Raw genomic sequence first — 23,524 nt, 5'->3', positions numbered from 1 at the left:
TCGGCTCTGTCTCGCTCCCAGGCCTAGACCTCTTTCAAGCTCCCAAGACCATGGAGAAGAAATGTCGAAAGCCGCAGGGAGGTTTCAGAGAATCCCCACTGGTCAGGCCTCCCCTTGGCAGATCCTGTAGTTACGTCCCGGGCTGCCAAGGATAGTCATTGGAAAGACGTCCTGAAACAGTGTTTTTCTTCGTCTGATTCCTCATCTAAAAAAGGATGGAGTTCAGATAGATTGTCGAGACCTTCGAAGAGATCTTGGAAGTCTCCTTCATTTGACTCAAGCCCTGAAGAATTTCCGGAAGAATATCCTCCGGAAAAGAGGAAGAAGAAGGTATATTCAGAAGCTCCTTCTCCTGCATCGGAAATTGGAAAGAGAGACGTAGCTACGAAGATGTTAGAGGATATGCAGAAAACAGATATCTTTCCCTAGTAGGAGTTCTTAATCTGATCCGCCTAGAAGGAAGGATAGATTTCTCCCGATCAAAAGATCCCGTCCTTTAGAACTATCTGAGAGCTCGGACGAGGCGCCTGCCAGAAGCCTGGCGCCAGCCAGACGTCAGGCTTCTGTCAAGCGCAAAACGCCGTCAAGGCGACACGATATATATAGGGAACTTCCTACTAGAAAGAAAGCACATGAGATGTCCGAATCGAGGAGTAAAATTGGAACTCCCGAAATCGGACGAACTCCTGAAATGAGGCGCAAAGAGCCTGAAGCGCCTGAAGCGCCTGAAGGGAGGCGCAAAGTAACTGAAGATCCTGGAACTCTTTTGGCGAGGCGAAAAGAGTCTGGAGCACCTGAAATGAGGCGTAAAGCTCCTCAAGTAATAGAAAATGAGGCGCAACCGTGCCTGAAAAGCCTGAAGTGGCTAAAAGGAAATATTTAATCCTGGGAGAGCCTAGAGCGCCTGAAATGAAACATAGAGCGCTGGAGAGCCTATGAACGCTCAAAGGAAAAGCAAAGGCGCCTAGAGAGCCTGAGGCGCCTGAAAGAAGAAGCAAAGCGCCTAAAGAGCCTGAGGCACCTGAAACGAGGCGCAAAGCGCCTGAAGAGCCTGAAGCGTCCAAATGGAGGCGCAAGGCGCCTGGAAAGCCTGAAGCGGCTGAAACAAGACGTAAAGCGTCTAGAGCGCCTGAAAGCAGGCGCAAGGATTTGTACAATCCAGAATACAATTTGGATGAGTTATCGGAGTTTGAAGCGGACTTGGAGGCTCCTCTTTGGGATTTTTCTCAAGATCAATTTTCCCCTGACAGGGTCTCTAGGTGTCGCACAGGTGATCGTAGCCCCTGTCGGGAAGGAATTGATCATGAGAAAAGGGAACGACATTTAAGGACTTCTCCTGGTAGGGACGAAAGTTGTCGCACAGGCGACCGTCGTCCTTGTCAGGAGGGCCTTAGGGTAAAAGAACAACATCGGCCTTCTCCTGGCAGGGACTCAAGATGTTGCACAAGCGACCGTAGCCCTTGTCAGGTTGCAGCCGGTGTTGCTACAAGCCCTGTGCATTCCCGAGAGAGGAGTCCTCCGGTCGCACACTCTTCTCCGAATAAAACTCAACCGGAATTGGAGGATGTTTCGGACTCTGAAGAAAACAAGGGGGCAGGTCTTTCTGATTATAAGATATTAGCAGCCCTCTTGTTAAAAGAATTTGGAGAGTCTCTGAGTCCTGCTGCCCCTCCTTCTCCTCGGTCTTTATTTTTGAGTACGAAGGCTGCGAAGTCTTCCTCTTTCTTCGAAGATGCAACCGACCATTTCAATGAGAGGGCTTTGCAGTCGGTCGGAATTGGCTTAAAACCAAGGAGGAGGCGGGGAAGACTGTGTTTACCTGTCCCCCTTCCAGGCTATCAGGGAAGAGAGGGATTTGGTATAGCACAGGAGAATCTATGGGACTTTCTCTTCCCTCATCTGCTGAGGCGGACTTCTCGACCTTGGTGGATTCGGGCAAGGAGGCATGCACTTCAATCGGCCAAAAAACAAGCTGGACAATGTCTGAAATGGACCATCTCCTCAAGGGAATATTCCATGTCTTGGAAGTTTTTAACTTCCTAGATTGGTCCCTGGGGCTTTGGCCAACAAGACGCAAGACCCTCAGTTTTGGAACAGAAGTCTTGCATAGTGTTTTGGCATGCAGGACAAGGCAGTGCAGGACGGATCGGCTGAAGTGGCATCCTTGTTCGGGACAGGAGTATTAAAGAAGAGGGCTGTCTTTGGTTCATTTCTTACCAAAGCAGTCTCTCCAGTACAGAGGGCTTCTCTTTTATACGCCCCTCTGTCTAAACAGCTGTTTACCTTCTCAGTTGGTCAAAGGACATTTCCCATACGCTTACTGAGAACGGCAACACAGGATTTGCTGGTACTTTCTGCTAAGAAGCCTAGACCAGCTGCTTCTGTCTCGAAAGGGGAGGGAGGCCAAGACCTGCCCAACAGCCCTTTCGAGGTAGAGCTTTTAGCCGAGCCCCAAGGAAGAGAGGAGGAGAGAAAAGAGGAGATCTTCCATTAGAGTTCCAAAGAAGAACGCAAAATGAGATTCCAGTCCTCCAATCACCAGTAGGGGCCAGACTTCTGGGATTCTCGGAAGCATGGGCTTCAATGAAAGCAGATTCTTGGTCCCTACAAGTGCTGAGGAAAGGATACCTCATCCCCTTCAAGAACAGACCTCCATTGACGACGACTCCGGGGAGCTGTCAGCGAGATACAAAGACCCTGTAAAGAGAGAGATCCTTCTTGGGTTGGTGCAGCAAATGTTGGAGAAGGAGGCCATCGAGGTAGTACAGGATCCGCACTCTTGGGGCTTTTACAATTGCCTATTTTTGGTGCCGAAAGCCTCGGGGGGGTGGAGGCCGGTCCTGGACGTGAGTGCATTGAATCGCTTCGTGGAGAAGACAAAGTTCTCCATGGAGACATCCAACTCGGTTCTCTCTGCTCTCCGTCCAGGAGATTGGATGGTCTCCCTCGACCTGCAAGATGCATACTTTCACGTCCCCCTGCATCATTCGTCGAAGAAATATCTTCGATTCATGGTGCAGGGAAGGATTTATCAGTTCAGGGCTTTGTGTTTTGGCCTCTCGACGGCTCCTCAGGTGTTTACAGCGTTGATGAGAAACGTAGCAAGATGGCTACATCTGAAGGGGGTGAGGATATCTCTTTACCTAGACGGATGGCTTATAAGAGCGCAAAGGCAAGACAAAAAGTCTTGGAGGACTTGGAGATAGCTCTTCAATTGACCAGATCTCTCGGATTGCTCGTAAACCTCGAGAAGTCTCACACAATCCCCAGTCAGACTATCGTCTATCTGGGCATACGGATGGATTCTCGGGTTTTCGAGCGTATCCATCCCAGGAAAGAATCTCGAAAGGGTTGGAAAAAATCTCGGTCTTCCTAGAGAAAGAACGAAGACTCAGCGGAGGCAATTGGCTCAGTCTTCTGGGCACTCTTCCTCGCTGGAGAGTTTCATCTCTCTAGGGAGACTGAATCTGAGACCCTTGCAGTTCCATCTCAGAAGGAGTTGGAACAGAAGAAAAGGAGATCTTTTGGATACCTTTCCTATAGGAGAGAGTATCAAAAACCACTCACGATGGTGGTAGAACCACTGAGAAGAAACGAAGGAGTGTCCTTGGCCCTTCAGAACCCTCACCTAGCGTTATTCTCAGACGCTTCGGACACGGGGTGGGGAGCAACACTAGGGACAAAGGAAAGTGTCAGGCAGTTGGACAGAAGAACAGAAGGCCTGGCACATAAATGCAAAGGAACTCTTAGCAGTGCACTTGCACTGCAGTTTTTCGAGAACGAAGTCAGAGGCGTGGTGGTCCAAGTCAACTCGGACAACACCACGGCTCTGGCTTATATAAGAAAACAAGGGGGGACACACTCTTTCTCCCTTTACCAACTAGCAAGGGATCTGTTGATATGGACAGAAGAAAGAGGGATTCGACTCCTGACGAGGTTCGTTCAAGGGGGAGGGAAGAATATAAGAGCAGACAGATTGAGCAGGAAAAACCAGGTCCTTCCAACAGAGTGGACCCTTCATTCACAAGTCTGCCAGCAACTATGGTCTCTTTGGGGGAAGCCTCAAGTGGACCTGTTGCAACATTCCTATCCAGGAGGATGGAGAACTTTTGCTCGTTGGGGGACGATCCCAGAGCCCTATCCATAGATGCCATGCTCATGGATTGGAAGGGCATAGACGCGTATGTGTTTCCCCCATTCAAGATGCTGGGGGAAGTAATGAGAAAGTTCGTGTCCTCGGAGGGAATGAGGATGACATTGATCGCTCTTATTGGCTGCAAGAGAATGGTTCACAGAGGTACAGGAATGGATAGTGGACTTCCCCAGATCTCTTCCCGAAAGGACAGATCTGCTCAAACAACCCCACTTCGAGAGGTATCACAAAAATATCCACGCTCTCGCTCTGACTGCCTTTCGACTATCGAAAGATTGGTCAGAGCGAGAGGCTTTTCTCGCGAAGCGGCAAAAGCAATTGCTGGAGCAAGAAGGTCCTCAACCATGCGGATATACCAATCGAAGTGGGAAGTTTTCCGTAGATGGTGTAAGGCGAAGAAGCTGTCCTCCTCCGATACCTCTGTGACCGAAATTGCTGATTTTCTTTTGTTTTTACGAGAAGAATCTCATCTGGCAGTGTCAACTATTAAAGGGGTTATAAGAGCATGTTATCAGCTGTGTTCAGGAATAGGGGCCTGAACATAGAGAATAACAAAGATCTGCATGATTTAATTAGATCATTTGAAACTACAAAATTAAGAACTTCTCTCACCCCTAGTTGGAATCTGGATGTGGTTCTCAAATATCTTATGTCGGAGAGATTTGAACCTCCCGATAAAGCTACTTTCCGGGACTTGACTAGAAAATGCATTTTCTTAATAGCTCTCGCAACTGCGAAAAGAGTGAGTGAGCTGCAAGCGCTTGACTCTAGAGTGGGTTTTAAGAAGGATTCAGCTGTATTGTCCTTTAAACCTTTATTTCTAGCTAAAAATGAAAACCCCTTGAGACCTTGGCCTAGGACTTTTGAAGTAAAAGGCCTTTCTCAATTAGTTGGGAATGAAATGGAAAGAACTTTATGTCCTGTGAGAACTTTGAAGTTTTACCTGCAGAAGAAGAAGCAGTTGCAGGGTTGCAATCAAAGTTTATGGTGTGCAGTTAAAGACCCTAGAAGAGCTATGTCAAAGAATGCCTTAGCATTTTTGTTAGGAACATCATAACTGAAGCCACATGAGCTGTGATAGTGAGGCATATAAGACCTTAAGGGTCAAGCACACGAAGTACGTGCAGTCGCTACATCATTGTCGTTCAACAAGAACATGTCAATGAAGAACATCTTAGCGGCCACGTATTGGAGATGTAACTCAGTGTTTTCGCCTCACATTACTTGAAAGATGTGAGAGTGACATATGAGAAATGCTTCTCTCTAGGGCCTTATGTATCAGCGGATACAGTGCTGGGGAAAGGAGAGAAGACTGATCCTTAATATTAATTTTTGTCCTTATATTTTATATTGTGATTTAAAAATTATTGGAGTTGAGTTTTTTAGGTTGTTTGAAAGGTGTTTTGGGGATAAAAAAAAAAAAAAACGCTTCAATCAATATTTACTAATCCACGGTTAGGATCGGGTGATCGGGATCAGTATTTTACTCCTTTATATGCCAAGAGTCATAGGTATATTGTCATGTAAGTGAATAAGACTCTAGTGACAATTGCCATTAGGTTCTGTTGAGTAAGTGGATAAGACCCCATTGACAGTCCTTTTCAAGAGTTCTCAGCCATAGGGCACACCCTCGCTGAAGCTTTTGAGGCGAAGCAGACTTCTCAGCACAAGCTAAGAAATCTTCCGCCTAAACAGGTAGGAACTAGGGTATTATTAATTAACTTGTATTACCTACAACATATGTTGTTTACCTATTAGGTCAGTAATTAGCTGTCTCTTGCCCTCCGCCAAAGGTGCCAATCAGCTAAGTATATATCTGACAGGGAACTTGAATGTATGAAAATGATATTGTTATTGTACAATAAAGTTTCATACATACTTACCTGGCAGATATATACGATTGTATGGCCCACCCAACCTCCCCTCAGGAGACAGGTGGAAGAGAAAAAATCTGGCTTTAAAAACGGTAATAGTTCCTATTCTGACCACCCAGCGGCTGGCGGCGGGATCACCTGACCTACCTGTAATGTGTGCCGCGAAATTTGAATTTCTGTCGGGGACGACGGAGTCTATAGCTAAGTATATATCTGCCAGGTAAGTATGTATAAAACTTTATTGTACAATAACAATATCATTTTCGCGGCACACACTACAGGTAGGTCAGGTGATCTAGCCGCCTGCCGCTGGGTGGCAGGAATAGGAACTATTACCATCTAGAGCCAGATTTTCTCTGTCGCCGGTACTAGTAACATCGTTTGCTAGTTCCTCCTGACTTGATTTTCGAATTTCATTACGCCGTTGATCTTTTGAACTGCTATTTGGTGACGTATTGGATCTTTGGTTTGGCATACGCTATTGTGGACTGTTTTTTGGATTTTGGATTTGGAATTTCTCATAATGTCTGACGTTTCGATTTCGTTCAGAGTGTGTGTGAATGAGAGTTATTATGTGAGACTACCGAAAGCTTCGGTAGATCCTCACACCACTTGTAAAAATTGTAGAGGGAATTTATGCTCACAATTGAATACATGTGATGAATGCAAGGATTTGAATGAGGAGGAATGGAAGATGCTTGATTCCTACTTGAGAAAGTTGGAAAGAGATAGGGCTAGAAAAGCCTCTTCCAAAAGTGTGAGAAAGTGTGAGTAGGTTGGTCTCTAACGAGCCAGTTAGCGGACTATTGCCTATTGCTAACCCAATTGTTTCCTCCCATACAGCTGTACCTTCCCGATTATCTGATTCGGCAAGTTCAACATCTGAAATTGCGAGTCTGAAAGCTTCGCTTTTGCAAATGGAGCGTAAGCTTAAGGAACTGGAAGGTAAGTGCAGTGAAAGTGTTCCCAGTGAAGTGGAGGGTGCGTCTGATCGGCTCTGTCTCGCTCCCAGGCCTAGACCTCTTTCAAGCTCCCAAGCCCAGAGGAGAAGAAATGTCGAAAGCTGCAGGGAGGTTTCAGAGAATCCCCACCGGTCAGGCGTCCCCTCGGCAGATTCTGTAGTTACGTCCCAGACTGCCAAGGATAGTCGTTGGAAAGACGTCCTTAAACAGTGTTTTTCTTCTTCTGATTCGTCGTCGAAGAAAGGATGGAGTTCAGATAGATTGTCGAGACCTTCGAAGAGATCTTGGAAGTCTCCATCATTTTATTCTAGCCCTGAAGAATTTCCGGAAGAATATCCTCCGGAAAAGAGATGAAAGGAGGTTTATTCAGAAGCTCCTTCTCCTTCATCGGAGATTGAAAGAGAGGACGTAGCTACGAAGATTTTGGAGAATATGCAAAAGCAAATATCGTCGTTAGTAGACGTTCTTAGGTCGGATCCTCATAGAAGGAAGGATAAATTTCTTCCAATCAAAAGATCCCGTCCGTTGGAACTCTCTGAGAGCTCGGATGAGGCTCCTGCCAGGAGCCTGGCGCCAGCCAGACGTCAGGCTCCTGTCAGGCGCAAAACGCCGTCAAGGCGAGAGGATTTATATGGATATCAACCTAGATCTCCTACTAGAAGAGAAGCAGAAGCGCCTGAAGTGAGGCGCAAAGCGGCTGAAGCTCCTGAAACTTCTGGGGCGAGGCGCAAAGCGCCTGGAGCTCCTGAAATGAGGCGTAAAGCGTCTGGAGATCCTCAAGCAGCTGAAACGAGGCGCAAGGCGCCTGGAGAGCCTGGAGCGTCTGAAAGGAGGCACAAAGCTCCTGGAGAGCCTGAGGCGCCTGAAAGGAGGCGCAAAGCGCCTGGAGAGCCTGAGGCGCCTGAAACGAGGCGCAAAGCGCCTGGAGAGCCTGAAGCGCCTGAAAGGAGGAGCAAAGTGCCTGGAGAGCCTAAGGCTCCTGAAACAAGGCGCAAAGCGCCTAGAGCGCCTGGAATGAGACATAAAGCGCCTGGAGCGCCTGAAGAGCCTGATCTTAAACGGAAAGAGCCTAAGCCTGTTACCAAACATCGAGCGCCTGACATCCATCATATGACAAGCAGGCGCAAAGATTTATACAATCTAGAAGGACCAAGCTTCAGGCGCTATGATTCGGAGACTTTATCAGAGTTTGAAGCGGACTTGGAGGCTCCTCTGTGGGATTTTTCCCAGGATCAATTTTCTCCTGACAGGGTCTCTAGATGTCGCACAGGCGGCCGTAGCCCCTGTCAGGAAGGGCTTGATTCTGAAAAAAGGGAGAGACATTTAAGGACTTCTCCTGATAGGGACGAAAGTTGTCGCACAGGCGGCCGTCGTCCTTGTCAGGAGACCCCTAGTGTAAAAGGACAACATCGGCCTTCACCTGGCAGGGACTCAAGATGTCAAACAGGCGGCCGTAGCCCTTGTCAGGTTGCAGTCGGTATTGCCACGAGCCCTTCACCTTCCCGAGAGAGGAGTCCTCCAGTCGCACACTCATCTCCGAATAAAACACAACCAGAATTAGATGTCTCGGACTCTGAAGAAAATAAGGGGGCAGGTCTTACAGATTATAAGACATTGACAGCCCTCTTATTAAAAGAATTTGGGAAGTCCCTTAGTCCTGCTACCCCTCCTTCTCCTCGGTCTTTATTTTCGAGTACGAAGGCTGCAAAGTCTTCCTCTTTTTTGAAGATGCAACCAACCATCTCAATGAAGAGGGGTTTGCAGTCGGTCGGAAATTGGCTTAAAACCAAGGAGGAGGCGGGAAAGACTGTGTTTACCTGTCCCCCTTCCAGGCTATCGGGAAGGAGAGGGATTTGGTATAGCACAGGAGAATCTACGGGACTTTCTCTTCCCTCATCTGCTGAAGCGGACTTCTCGACCTTGGTGGATTCGGCAAGGAGACACGCACTTCCATCGGCCAAAACAAGCTGGACAATGTCCGAAATGGACCATCTCCTCAAGGGAATATTTCATGTCTTGGAAGTTTTTAACTTCCTAGATTGGTCCCTTGGGCTTTGGCCAAGAAGAAGCAAGACCCTCAGTTTTTGGAACCAGAAGTCTTGCATAGTGTTCTGGCATGTATGGACAAGGCAGTGCAGGATGGATCGGCTGAAGTGGCATCCCTGTTCGGGGCAGGAGTATTGAAGAAGAGGTCTGTCTATGGTTCTTTTCTTACCAAAGCAGTCTCTCCAGTACAGAGGGCTTCTCTTTTATACGCCCCTCTGTCTAAACAATTGTTTCCTTCTCAGTTAGTAAAGGATATTTCCCACACACTTACTGAGAAGGCAACACAAGATTTGCTGGTACAATCTGCTAAGAAGCCTAGACCAGCTGCTCCTGTCTCGAAGAGGGAGCCAAGAACTGCCCAACAGCCCTTTCGAGGTAGAACTTTTAGCCGAGCCCCAAGGAAGAGAGGAGGAGAGAAAAGAGGAAGATCTTCCATCAGAGTACCGAGGAAGAATCCTAAATGAGGTTCCAGTCCTCCAAACACCAGTAGGGGCCAGGCTTCTGAAATTTTCAGAAGCATGGACTTCAAGGAAAGCGGATTCTTGGTCCCTACAAGTTCTCAAGAAAGGATACCTCATCCCTTTCAGGAACAGACCTCCATTGACGACGACACCAAGGGAGCTGTCAGCGAGATACAAAGACCCTGTAAAGAGAGATGCCCTTCTCTGGTTGGTTCAGCAAATGTTGGAGAAGGAGGCCATCGAGATAGTACAGGATCCGCACTCTTGGGGCTTTTACAATCGCCTATTTTTGGTGCCGAAAGCCTCGGGAGGGTGGAAGCCGGTCCTGGACATGAGTGCATTGAACCGCTTCGTGGAGAAGACGAAGTTCTCCATGGAGACATCCAATTCGGTTCTCTCTGCTCTCCGTCCAGGAGATTGGATGGTCTCCCTCGACCTGCAAGATGCTTACTTTCACGTCCCCCTACATCATTCGTCGAAGAAATATCTTCGGTTCATGGTGCAGGGAAGGATTTATCAGTTCAGGGCTTTGTGCTTCGGCCTCTCGACGGCTCCTCAGGTGTTTACGGCGTTGATGAGGAACGTAGCAAGATGGCTACATCTGAAGGGGGTGAGGATATCGCTTTACTTGGACGACTGGCTTATAAGAGCACAGACAAAACAAAAGTGTTTGGAGGACCTAGAGATAACTCTACAATTGATCAGATCTCTCGGATTGCTCGTAAACCTTGAGAAATCTCACACGATCCCCAGTCAGACCATCGTCTATCTGGGGATTCGGATGGATTCTCGGGGTTTTCGAGCATATCCATCCCAGGAAAGGATTTCGAAAGGGGTGGAAAAGATCTCGGTCTTCCTAGAGAAAGAACGAAGCTCAGCGAGGGATTGGCTCAGTCTTCTGGGCACCCTTTCTTCGCTAGAGCAGTTCATTTCTCTAGGGAGGCTGAATATGAGACCCTTGCAGTTCCATCTAAGAAGAAGTTGGAACAGGAAGAAGGGAGATCTCATGGATACCTTTCCCATAGGAGAGAGTATCAAGAACCACTTATGATGGTGGTTAGAACCGCTGAGAAGGAACGAAGGAGTGTCCTTGTCTCTTCAGAACCCTCACCTAGTGTTGTTCTCCGACGCTTCGGACACGGGGTGGGGAGCAACACTAGGGACGAAGGAGGTGTCAGGCATCTGGACAGAAGAACAGAAGACCTGGCACATAAACGCAAAGGAACTCTTAGCAGTACACTTGGCACTGCGATTTTTCGAGAACGACGTCAGAGGCGTGGTGGTCCAGGTCAACTCGGACAACACCACGGCTCTGGCATATATAAAAAAACAAGGGGGGACACACTCTTTCTCCCTTTACCAACTAGCAAGGGATCTGTTGATCTGGACGGAGGAAAGAGGGATACGACTCCTGACGAGGTTCGTTCAAGGAGGAAGGAACATAAGAGCGGACAGATTAAGCAGAAAGAACCAGGTCCTTCCAACAGAATAGACCCTTCATTCGCAAGTTTGCCAGCAACTATGGTCTCTTTGGGGGAAGCCCCAAGTAGACCTATTTGCAACGTTCCTCTCCAGAAGGATGGAAAACTTTTGTTCGTTGGGGGACGATCCCAGAGCCCTGTCGATAGATGCCATGCTCATGGATTGGAAGGGCATAGACGCGTATGTGTTTCCCCCATTCAAGATGCTGGGGGAAGTAATGAGAAAGTTCGTGTCCTCGGAAGGAATGAGGATGACATTAATCGCTCCTTATTGGCCTGCAAGAGAATGGTTCACAGAGGTACAGGAATGGATAGTGGACTTCCCCAGATTTCTTCCCGAAAGGACAGATCTGCTCAAACAACCCCACTTCGAGAGGTACCACAAAAACATCCACGCTCTTGCCCTGACTGCCTTTCGACTATCGAAAGACTGGTCAGAGCGAGAGGCTTTTCTCGCAAAGCGGCAAAAGCAATTGCTAGAGCAAGAAGGTCCTCAACCATGCGGATATACCAATCAAAGTGGGAAGTTTTCCGTAGATGGTGTAAGGCGAAGAAGCTGTCCTCCTCCGATACCTCTGTGACCGAAATTGCTGATTTTCTTTTGTATTTACGAGAAGAATCTCATCTAGCAGTATCAACCATTAAAGGTTATAAAAGCATGTTGTCGGCTGTGTTCAGGAATAGGGGCCTGAACATAGAGAATGACAAAGATCTGCATGACTTAATTAGATCATTCGAGACGACAAAATCAAGAACTTCTCTCACCCCTAGTTGGAATCTAGATGTGGTTCTCAAATATCTTATGTCTGAGAGATTCGAACCTCTAGAGAAAGCGACTTTCCGGGACATAACAAGAAAATGTATTTTCTTAATAGCTCTCGCTACGGCAAAAAGGGTGAGTGAGTTGCAAGCGCTTGACTCGAGAGTAGGTTTTAAGAAGGATTCGGCTGTATTGTCCTTCAGGCCTTTGTTTTTAGCTAAAAACGAAAATCCCTCGAGACCTTGGCCTAGGACTTTCGAAGTAAAAGGGCTTTCTCAATTAGTGGGAAATGAGATGGAAAGAACATTATGCCCTGTGAGAACTTTGAAGTTTTACCTGCAGAAGAAGAAGCAGTTGCAGGGTTGCAATCAAAGTTTATGGTGTGCTGTTAAAGACCCTAGAAGAGCGATTTCAAAAAATGCTTTAGCATTTTTTGTTAGAAACATTATAACTGAGGCCCACATCAGTTGTGATAGTGAGGCATATAAGACATTAAGGGTTAAAGCACACGAGGTACGTGCAGTTGCTACATCGTTATCGTTCAATAAGAACATGTCGATGAAGAACATCTTAGCAGCCACGTATTGGAGGTGTAACTCAGTGTTTGCCTCACATTACTTGAAAGATGTGAGGGTAACATATGAGAGATGCTTCTCTCTGGGACCTTATGTATCAGCGGATACAGTGCTGGGGAAAGGAGAGAAGACTGATCCTTAAATTTAATTTTTGTCCTTATATTTTATATAGTGTGATTTTAAAATATTTTGGTGTTGAGTTTTTAGGTTGTTTGAAAGGTGTTTGGGGATAACGCCTTTCAGTCATATATACTAATCCACGGTTAGGATCGGGTGATCGGGGATCAGTGTTGTACTCCTTTGTATGCCAATAGGCATAGGTATATTGTCATGTAAGTGGATAAGACCCCAGTGACAATTGCCATCAGGTTCTGTTGAGTAAGTGGATAAGACCCCATTGACAGTCCTTTCAAGAGTTCTCAGCCATAGGGCACACCCTCGCTGAAGCTTTTGAGGCGAAGCAGATTTCTAAGCACAAGCTATGAAATCTTCTGCCTAAACAGGTAGGAACTAGGGTATTGTTAATTAACTTTTATTACCTACAACATATGTTGTTTACCTGTCCGGCCAGTAATTAGCTGTCTCTTACCCTCCGCCAAAGGTGCCAATCAGCTAAGTATATATCTGACAGGGAAGTTGAATGTATGAAAATGATATTGTTATTGTACAATAAAGTTTCATACATACTTACCTGGCAGATATATACGATTGTATGGCCCACCCAGCCTCCCCTCAGGAGACAGGTGGAAGAGAAAACCTGGCTCTAGATGGTAATAGTTTCTATTCCTGCCACCCAGCGGCAGGCGGCTAGATCACCTGACCTACCTGTAGTGTGTGCCGCGAAATTTGAATTTCTGTCGGGGACGACGGAGTCTATAGCTAAGTATATATCTGCCAGGTAAGTATGTATAAAACTTTATTGTACAATAACAATATCATTTTTACATATTCACTGTTGCCATCAGTGGGAAGCTGGTATTGGAAAACTACAATTAAAGGTTAATGTGGTACTTCCCTATGGTTGTTGGACCCCGTTGGTAATTTTTGTGAGTGAAACAAATTAACATTTGGCGATCTGTGTGCATACTTATTCAGGTGATAGGTGATTGAAGAATTAGCTGAGAATCCTGTCCTCTTCTAATACAAATTATGGCAATTTTCATGTCTCACTCAGACCGTTCCTGAGCTTGATATAGGCACTCTTTCTCGAAACAGAGACAAATTCGAACAAATACTTGAAGCACAGGTGGTTGTTTTGTGGTTATAGTGAAATGTGCATGTTTTGGTAATTGGGAAAAGTGTCTTACACAAAAAAAAAAAAGTGAAAAAGCCTACTTGTACAAGTGAGCCACAGGAATTTTTGCATTGCAGTAAGAAATCTTGTTGAAATAGATTACCTCCCAGTCATGGACCACTCTTTTAAGGCTCTCATTCATTTTATAGAAGGGTTATTCTTTTGTATTTATTGCTGTGCACAATGGTTTGCTTAAGAGCAAACTAAAATTGAACTTGAACTCAGATCTAATCACACAACAATTCTTTGAAGTACATTAATACCTCAATCTTATGTGATTAGAGTTGTGCGAATTCACATTAGCGCAAACTTTTCATTGGAACCTAACTGATTATCATAAGGGAGTTTTTACAGACATGCAAACGCAAAAACAGGTAATAATGTTTATCATTGCGACACACTACCCAGCCATAAGACCAGTTAAGAGAATTCTTTGCATTAGTCTAGTCACCATGGAGCTCTGGATAGACCTTGGAAAGGATTACTCCTTGAGGACGAGAAAGCGACTACACTATAAGCTTTTATGTGTAAATTAAATGACATTAAATAATAAAAATAATAATCTCTCTCTCTCTCTCTCTCTCTCTCTCTCTCTCTCTCTCTCTCTCTCTCTTTCTTACCATCTAGAACTGTAAATGTGCCATTCTAAAGCATAAACACATAACTAAGAGCTGTATTAGTCCAAATAAAAAGAAACTATTTGTTCATGAAAAGGAATTTGTTCCGATACGTAATACAAACCCTCGGTCCTTTAACAATAGGAAGGTAACTAGCGGCAGCTGGGACGGTCGTAAGCTTCGAACAAGGGGAGAACGGTAGTTAACTGCTTGTCCGATCGTGCGCGCGCCCGCGCGCCTGAGAGGTGAAGAATCACTTTTGCTTTCGGCCGCGGGTGTGAAGGACGTGTTCGTCATCGCTCTCTGCCCGCTTCATCGTCGTATGCTTTGTTTATATTGTGTTTTCTACTAATGGTTTGTTTGACTTGAAAATGAAACTGTAAGTACACTGTTTTCATTTTCATTACTTAATTATGAATCAACATGGAGCTATCGCCGTAGAGACGGCGATTTCCGCTCTTTTCATGAATTGAACCCTTGAATTATGTCCCGGTGCGAGGGCGGGCGCACTCGCGCCAAGTCATGTATTTGGGCGAAAGTGTGTAATTGAAAGATGTAAGTACTCTTTTTCATTATATTTTTGCCCTGTGCGTTCGTTGCCGAGAGCTTGATTGCGCTCGGCACGAACCTCTTATTTTGTATGAATAGAATGCAATGAAAGTGGATTCGCAATGCAGTATTCTTTTCATTTTCATTTATTAGTTGCATCAAATTTAATTTGTTCCGATACGTAATACAAACCATCGGTCCTTTAACAATAGGAAGTAGCTAGCGGCAGCTGGAACGGTCGTAAGCTTCGAACAAGGGGAGAACGGTAGTTAACTGCTTGCGGCGCGACTGGAGGTAAACAAATCACTTTGCTTTCGGCCGCGGGTGTAAGGACGTGTTCGTCATCGCTCTCTGCCCGCTTCATCGTCGTATGCTTTGTTTATATTGTGTTTTCTACTAATGGTTTGTTTGACTTGAAAATGAAACTGTAAGTACACTGTTTTCATTTTCATTACTTAATTATGAACCTTGAATTATGTCTCGGTGCCGAGGGCGGGCGCGCTCGCGCCGAGTCAGTATTTGGGCGAAAGGGTGTAATTGAAAAATGTAAGTACTTTTTCATTATATTTTTGCCCTGTGCGTTCGTTACGAGAGTGTGATTGCGCTCGGCACGAACTTAATTTTGTATAATAGAATGCAATGAAAGTGGATTCGCAATTGCAATATTCTTTTCATCTTTTATTTATTGATGCATGAAATTAATCTGGATCAATTTCGTTCTTACCCGGGAATGATCCTTACGATTTTTATGTGAAATGAAATCGCAAGTGCAGTATTCTGTTTGTATTTCATATATATTTTATGATAGCATCATATTATTGGATCAAGTTTCCGTTCTTACCCGGGAATTGATCTTTTCTCCTTTAAGTTCTATGAAGTGAATCGCAAGGGCAGTATTCTGTTTCATTTTCATATTACTTTTCACTGCTGTGCGGGGGTGGGGGAAGCGAAGGTCTGCCAGGAAGTCGTCGGAAAGCTCTCCCGCGACTCCCTTGGTAGCGATTCTTCGTCTTCCTTCCTGCCCCCCGCTCAGCTTCTTCATTGTATTTTGTATTTGGGGTCTTCCTTGCGTTCGGGGTGGGGCATGTCTTCCCCCCGTGCGTGAGGGAACCCCTCTTACTAATCTATATATGTTACCGCAGGTGCTACATCCGTTGGGAGACGACCTTGGATGTAGATGTAGATCCTCACGAGGGTTTGTACTCGTTGCGGGGGCGAGATGTGCTCCCGCAACGAGCCCTGTGTAACGTGGATGCATTCGTCAGAGGCGCAGTCGGTGCTGTACGAGGACACAAAGAAGTCATCGGAAAGTCCAGTGACTCCTTTGGTAACGGACGTCCAGTTGTACTCGGGGTCTTCCGTCCGCTCTGGGTGGGGTTCTCTCCCCCCAGGCGCGAGGAAGCCCCTCTAACTAACCCGACTGTTGCTTCCGCAGGTTTGCCATCAGCGAGGACGACCTGGAACAGGTGTGGGAGTCGCTGGGACTGCAGGGGTTGATTCAGCGGTTGGCGGGGTCGGCAGTGGTCACTCATGATACGGTAACCACTACAACAACCACAATCTCGACACCAGCATATGAGATGTCACCGCACCTGGTGTACACACCACATGTCATGTCGGTAACAACCTCACGGCTGCAATCCAGAACCAATTCCTGCCGTGCCAATCAGGACGGTGCCACCGCCACCTGGGTTCTTTGTATTGCCGACCCCGGACGGCCGCTGCCCAAAGAGTACCCCCCTGGACCTGCCGCCAGTGCCGAGGATGACGGTAGCTGCCGACAGGACGCCTGTCTCTCCTGTGGTACCTGCCGTGCCTGCCGTACCTGTTGCTGTCCCAGCCAGCTTCATTCCTTTCAGATCAGGTGCCTGCTGCTCATTCACTTTCAGATGTTCCTGCTGTTCCTCGGACCTGTTCCTGTTGTTCCTGCTGTTGGTGATGCTGTCACAGTCTCAGGTCTATCCGGACAGGTGCAGTCGGGCCCTGTTGCTTCGGCAACTGCCCCGGCTCCCTCCTGGATGGAAGACCTGACGTCTGTCCTGCGGAGCCTGGCGAGAAGAAGAAGAGAGGAAGAAGGTGTCGTCGTCGTCTTCGTCGTCTTCTTCGTCGTCCGCTGCCTCTCCTCCCCTTCGACTTCTAAGGCCAAACAGCCGAAGAAGAAGAAGGTTGCCTCCTTCCCCCCTAAGAAGACTCCTTCGGGATCTTCTAAGGGGCCCGGCTCGCTCAGGCGAGCTGGGGAGCTCTTCTGCTGGTCCTCCTGTTCCTTCGGGAACGGGGCCCGTCGCTTCTTCTGCAAAGAAGAAGTCGACGGGGACCAGAGGGCACCAGCCTCGGCTGGTGCGTCCTCACCTGGTGCTAGCGGGTCTGCCGCTAAACCAGGTTCCGTCTCGGCCGCTTCTCGTTCGCGAGAAGCACCGAGTGGACGCTCTTCCAAGAAGACCGTCCAGCCAAAGTTTTGACGCCCGAGCTCGCTCGCCGTCAAGACAGCGGCGCGGAGCAGAAGACTGGCGAGAGTCGTGCACACAACTCTCGCCAGGCCAGTGGACGCTCTCGCAGCGATCAACCTGGCTGCTCGGGCTAACGTGACGGTCGCTGATCAGCCACAGGTTAGGAGGCGAAGGAAGTGAGTCCCCGCGGCCGCCGGTACCAGCCACGGCTGGTACCAGCGACTCGACGCGCCGAGAGGACGCTGGCCGGTCTCGACGCGACACAGAGCCTAGCAGGTCACCCGTCCGCCGCTCCCGATGGGACCGGCGGAGACGGTGACCAGCGGCAGCTCGCCTGACGCTAGAGATCGGTCTCGACGTTCTCAGCCGAGCCAATCGCCCCAGGCGAGCGGTAAGGCTAGGCCTGCTGCTCGACCGTCCACCGCGGGTTGACGATCAGCAGCAGCCCTCCACGCACGCTGGTCCTGCCAGCGAGCGAGGGGGAGCGTCAGGTCTGCCTCTCCCTAGTAAGGGTTGAGGCGAGGAAGGGGTCCCGCGGCCGTCGGTACCAGCCACGGCTGGTACCACCGGCTCGACGCGCCGAGAGGACGCTCGCCGGTCTCACCGTGACAGCGAGCCTAGCAGGTCACCTGACGCCGCTCCCATCGGGACCGGGCGGAGACGGTAACCAGCAAAACAGCTCGCCTGACGCTAGAGATCAGCGTCGACGTTCTCAGCCAAGCCTCTCGCCTCAGGCGAGCGGCAAGGCTAGGCATGCTGCTCGATCGCCACCGCGGGTTGACGATCAGCAGCAGCCCTCCAAGCACGCTGGTCCTGCCAGCGAGCTAGGGGGGAGCGTCAGGTCTGCCTCTCCTGTACCTTCAACCTCCTCGGGCTACGCCGGGAGGAGCGGGGTACCTATGAGTGATCGCGAGAGGTGCGCCGCTCGCGACCCCGCTATGACGCCGTATGGACCAGGCACGGTTCTAGGACCGACCAGGACATACGCGCAATTAGCTGGAGGCGACCGTCAGGGGTCTGCCGCTCTTCCTCCTTCTGAAGGACGAGTATCTAGGGATCTGTTCTTGTTGGAGGGACTGGACGGTCCTACTCCGCAAGACGCGGTTACTCCCGAGATACAGAGGAATTTGCAGAAGTCATTAAGCTGATTCGTCAGCATAATGACCCTGCGGAAGGATTGCGCTCCACCAGCAGAGCCCACGTCTCGCTCGAGTCGTTTTGGGGCCCTTCGAGAGGGAACCCAAACCGACGGTGGGTCTGCCGCGATCGGAGCTTGCCGATTCTGTCTCGAACCAGTGTCTCTCGTCTCCGGACAAGAAGGCTCTCCAGTTCTGGCCGGTCGATCAAGCTACTTCCACCTCCTCTACTGCGACAGCGGCGTTTTCTACGTGTCTTCGGACACCGTATTTAAATACTCCTTCGGTCCTCCTGAGAGGTTTCGACCTCGACGAGGACTGGAATGAGTCGGAGGACGGTTCGGCTCTCTCCAGTCAGGTGTCGATCAGCCCCCACCCAGACGACGTTCACAGTGGCGGCAGACCCTTACCTACAGTGAGAGTTCGTAACCCTCCGCGGGAAAACGTTTTCTCCTGACGATACGTTTTCCCAGACTCTGACGATGGCTGCTCCTACTCTTCTCCAACTGCTAGTTCCACTGGGAAGGCGAGCGAGTATCCAATTCCTTCCCCATTCCCTCTCTCCTTACGGCTACGAGGGAAAGGGGAAGGATCCTACAGAGATTTCTTTGTAGGATCCCACGTTCGGGACTGCGCTACCGGGGGGACCTTCGGGTCCTACCTGACGTAAGCCCCGGTCGTTGAGGAGGAATCCTGCCTCCATTCTCGATTTCTACGGGAATCGAGAGGACCACAGCCGATATCGTTTGACGAATTCAGGTGGGGGTTTCGCAGACTGCTTAGAATCTACGGAATTTCTAGCGCATTCAGCGTGTTCGAGTTTTTTTACGATCTTCAAACACTTACGCGAGACCACGGTCCAAAGTGAGCGAGACGAGAATCCCCCGATATGTTACACGATAATCGGGAACCTCGCCTATGCTCGAATTCCTGGCGGAATTTCTAGCATGGTGAAGAAGACTGCTGCTGAAAGAAACTATCTCACAGTAGGCGACCAACCTGGAATAGAGGAGATCGGACGGGAATATCCAGTTTGGCTTGAACTATCGTCTTAGTATTCTGTTCACCATTGAAGCTTTCCTTCGAGGAAGACTTCTCCTTCACTCTCTTTGATAGAGAACGAAGGTGGTGATCTCCAATCCTTATTTTGTTTTCTTGAAGGAAAGAATTTAGGATGGAGATCGTTGTTCAGAATCCTACAAATATACTACGTATATTAACCTCGCGACATGATTCTGCTAAGCAGTTGAATTGTCCGAGGGCTAGGCGCATATCCTAGTTATTCTACGGATTGCGACTTAGACGAGAAGTATTCTAATTGACTGCAACTCGGGGTTGCCTGCAACCTCCCAGGAGTTTTCAGTTTCAATTTTATATACTTATGGTTTTGTCACGACAACACCATTTCAACTTTTATATTTACCGAAATTCGTTTCGCCTAAATATAATTGCCCGAGCATATCTTTTATGCTCGGTAGTTCTAGCCGAACGCATTCCTTCGTGGAATAATGGATTACCTGGCAACTCAGGATGACGAGTCAGCAGGCTCAACCACTGCGTATTGAACTGCCTGCCCCTGATAGCAGCTCGGTATCAGCTGGGCCTCCGAGGATTCACGGTCATGTATGTCTCTCTCTCCACCCCTGCTTGATTGACTACCGAACCGTATCTCTGCCTAACAATCATGGACTTAGGTCTCTGATTAACGGGGATTCTCGCATAATGAAGGACCATCTACTGCGGTGACGCTTGATTCCATCGCCTTCGACATTGGCGAGAAATTTTTCAACAGAGATATCTCTTGGACTCTTTCATCTTTCTGTTTACCGCACGGTAACAGAAGTCTGTACAAGTCTCCCGCTGCATCGCACTGCGATAATGCGAATGATTTTGCAGACATCTGAGCTTCAAAATATCTCGTATTCGTAGGTGTACAATTGTATTGTTCAACCGAATTACGAGATGTGTCAGAAGACATCGCCTACTCTCCGACCTGACAGCTCTACCTCCAAATGTTCAGCCCATGAGAAGCAGTTCTTCAGGCGGCTTTCACCTGTGTTTTCATTACCGAAGAACGCCCCGCTTTCATTGCACACCGGACAGCAATGAAATGGCGGTTAGCGTTTTCAGTCATTCGTAAAGCACAGGTTATGAATCTTGAGATCCTCTCTCGATTCATATGTGAAGACGTAGGTTGCATTCAATATCTACCTTCGTCTTCAACGGTACATAGTGTGTTCTCCTTAGCTGAGATTCAACAAACATGAGAGGTTTTACCTTCAGGGACCTCGGTTCTCTAGAAAGCAATTGACTTTCGCCTGTTGGGTACATGCCTTAAGAGAATCATCACCTCGCTGTCCGGCATTGGTGACAAACAAATACATCATTTGTTTGGTCTCTCGGCATAACCCTTTAAAGGCGAAGGTCACGTGACTTACTCGGATGCTTTGACAAACTTGCCTCTACCGAACGCAGTCAGTCGGCAGCTGTCAGAGCGCCCGAGTCAGTTACGAATTACGCTGTTGACTTAGTTCGGTTGTTACACAGCAACCATTACTCGTTTTAATAGCTTGTCACAGTACCCATACCATTGACACCCACCATAGAGTGTCGGTGTCCTATCCACTACCGAGAACTTCGCTGCATGGGGATAGGAGGATGCGAGAGACTTCGTTGCTAACGGACAGACCAGTATGGGTACTGGACATCACCGAAGTAGAGAAGAGGGATAGGTCATGCGACTATTTCCTTCTTTTCCTCTGAGGAACTGCATGACTTCTGCGAAGTCAGGCACCCAGGGGATGGGGATCCGTGACGCTCGATTTCGTACCAAGAACTTCGTAGCGAAGACTCAGAACCCTTCAGTCCCTGACGATTGGTTCGAGTCGTTCACAATCCCCTCCCTAATGGACTTCACGCCTTCGATGCGAAGGAGATGCTGCCTTGTCCACAAGAACTTCTCCTTGGCGCAGGTACTGAAGGCAGGGGTCTGGTCCAACCAGACCACATGCCCTTCCTTCTACCTTCGGGATATTGCCCACAGGTCCTTGGATCTTTTTCCTTGGGACCCGTGGTGGCTGCTCAACACGTTGTGTAGCGAACCCAGACCCTCGCAGGCTGAACAGCATCGAGTCCTGGTGTGACCGTAAGAATGGATGGTGAATGAGAGTGTGACTGGCTCCTCTTCCCATCTTTTTCTTCCCCTCTACCTGTGGTTAGAGGGACACGGTCGTCACCCTGCTGGATAAGGACAAGATGCAGGTGAGCTACTCAACAGAGCCCCCCCATCCTATCCCTTTCACTAGGGATAGGAGCGTATATCCCCACCACTTCCTCCAACAAGGGGGAGGAAGTGGATGCCAGCTTGAGACAACCCATACTTTATGTTGCCTCTTGCAAACAGGAACAAGTTCTTGCTTGCTGGTACGAAGAGATACGCTTGCCTCTCTCTTAGTACTCGGCCCAGAGGTCTGACCATGATCCTGCGGTGCACACCCCGATCAATCGGACAGAGGCTTGGATCCCTCCTCGCTCTTACGACCAGGGAGGCATTCCAGGGATGGACGAACACCAGTCTGTCATCAAAAGACTCAGATTCCTCCCACAAGAAGTGAGTCTTCCTATTGTTAAAGGACCGATGGTTTGTATTAACGTATCGGAACAAATGACAATTTGTCGAAAATTGCATTTTTCCTAACTATACAAACCTGAGGTCCTTTACATATAGTCCCTCCTCATGCCACCCCTCACTCTGCGTATTTTGCATGGGCCAAAAGCAAAAGTGATTTGTTTACCTCCCAGTCGCGCGGCGCGCGACTGTCGGACAAGCAGTTAACTACCGTTCTCCCCTTGTTCGAAGCTTACGACCGTTCCAGCTGCCGCTAGCTACTTTCCTATTGTTAAAGGACCTCAGGTTTGTATAGTTAGGAAAAATGCAATTTTCGACAAATTGTCATTTTGGATCAATTTCCGCTCTTACCCGGGAATTAATCCTTACGATTTATTGCTGTGAAAGTGAAAATAGCAAGTGCAGTATTGTTCATTTTCATATATATTTATGATAGCATCATATTATTATGGATCAAGTTTCCGCTCTTACCGGGAATTGATCTTTCCCCCTTTAAGTTCTATGAAGTGAATCGCAAGTGCAGTATTCTGTTTCATTTTCATATTACTTTTCACTGCTGTGCGGGGGTAGGGGAAGCGAAGGTCTGCCAGGAAGTCGTCGGAAAGCTCTCCCACGACTCCCTTGGTATCCGATTCTTCGTCTTCTTTCCTGCCCCCCGCTCAGCTTCCTCGTATTTTGTTTTGGGGTCTTCCTTCCGTTCGGGGTGGGGCATGTTCTCCCCCCCCCCCCCGTGCGTGATGGAACCCCTCTTACTAATCTGTCTGTGCTACCGCAGGTGCTACATCCGTGGGAGACGACCTTAGACAGGTATGGGCCACTGCGGCTGCAGGGCGTGCCTAGCATCCACGATCTGCTGCAGCGTCTAGCGAGGTCTGGGGTGGGGGGCGGTGACCTTGGAGTGGTCTCCACTACAACCTTCACGGCCGCTTATGCTGCTTCCCCCCGCTGGTCTACACTCCCCATGCTGTGTCGGTGACGCCGTCTGCCGCTTCTAGGGCCGGTCGCCGCCGTACCGAGGAGGGGTATGCCGCCGCCGCCTGTGTTTTCTTCGTGTTGCCTGCCCCAGACTTCCGCTGTTCCAGCAGCTCGCCCCTGGTTCCCGCTGGCTGCCGATGTTCTACGAGGCGATGGCTGGGCCTGCCGTACCTGTCTCTGATGTGGTTCCCGCCACTGGCTTGGCTGTCCCTTCTGTGTTTACCGCTGCCGCTGTTCCTGCCGCTCCTGAGCTGGTTGCTGTTCCTGTTGCTCCTGGTTCCTGCGCCTGTCCATGCTGGTCCTGCCCATGGTGTGTCTTCCCCAGTCCCAGGTCCTTCCGGACAGGTGCAGTCGGGCGTGTTGCTTCGGCAATAGGCCCGACTCCGGCCTGGATGGAGGACCTGACGACTGTCCTGCGTGAGCTGACGAAGAAGAGGAAGGTGTCATCTTCGTCTTCGTCTGTTGCTGCCTCTTCCCTTCGACTTCTAAGGCCCATAAGCCGAAGAAGAAGAAGGCTGCCTCCCCCCCTAAGAAGTCTCCTTCGGGAACTTCTAAGGGCCCGTCCC

At 48.7% G+C, this 23,524-nt stretch overlaps 1 protein-coding gene across 1 annotated transcript in view; it reads left to right on the top strand.

Moving 5' to 3' along the window:
- Nucleotides 1–23,524, top strand: part of LOC135212450 (uncharacterized) — a 100,490-nt gene that overhangs the window by 38,926 nt on the left and 38,040 nt on the right.

This window comes from Macrobrachium nipponense, chromosome 41 (genome assembly GCF_015104395.2).
Source record: "Macrobrachium nipponense isolate FS-2020 chromosome 41, ASM1510439v2, whole genome shotgun sequence".
Taxonomy (NCBI): domain Eukaryota; kingdom Metazoa; phylum Arthropoda; class Malacostraca; order Decapoda; family Palaemonidae; genus Macrobrachium; species Macrobrachium nipponense.
Note: the sequence above shows the minus strand (reverse complement) of the source record. Positions and strands in the feature narration are given on the sequence as shown.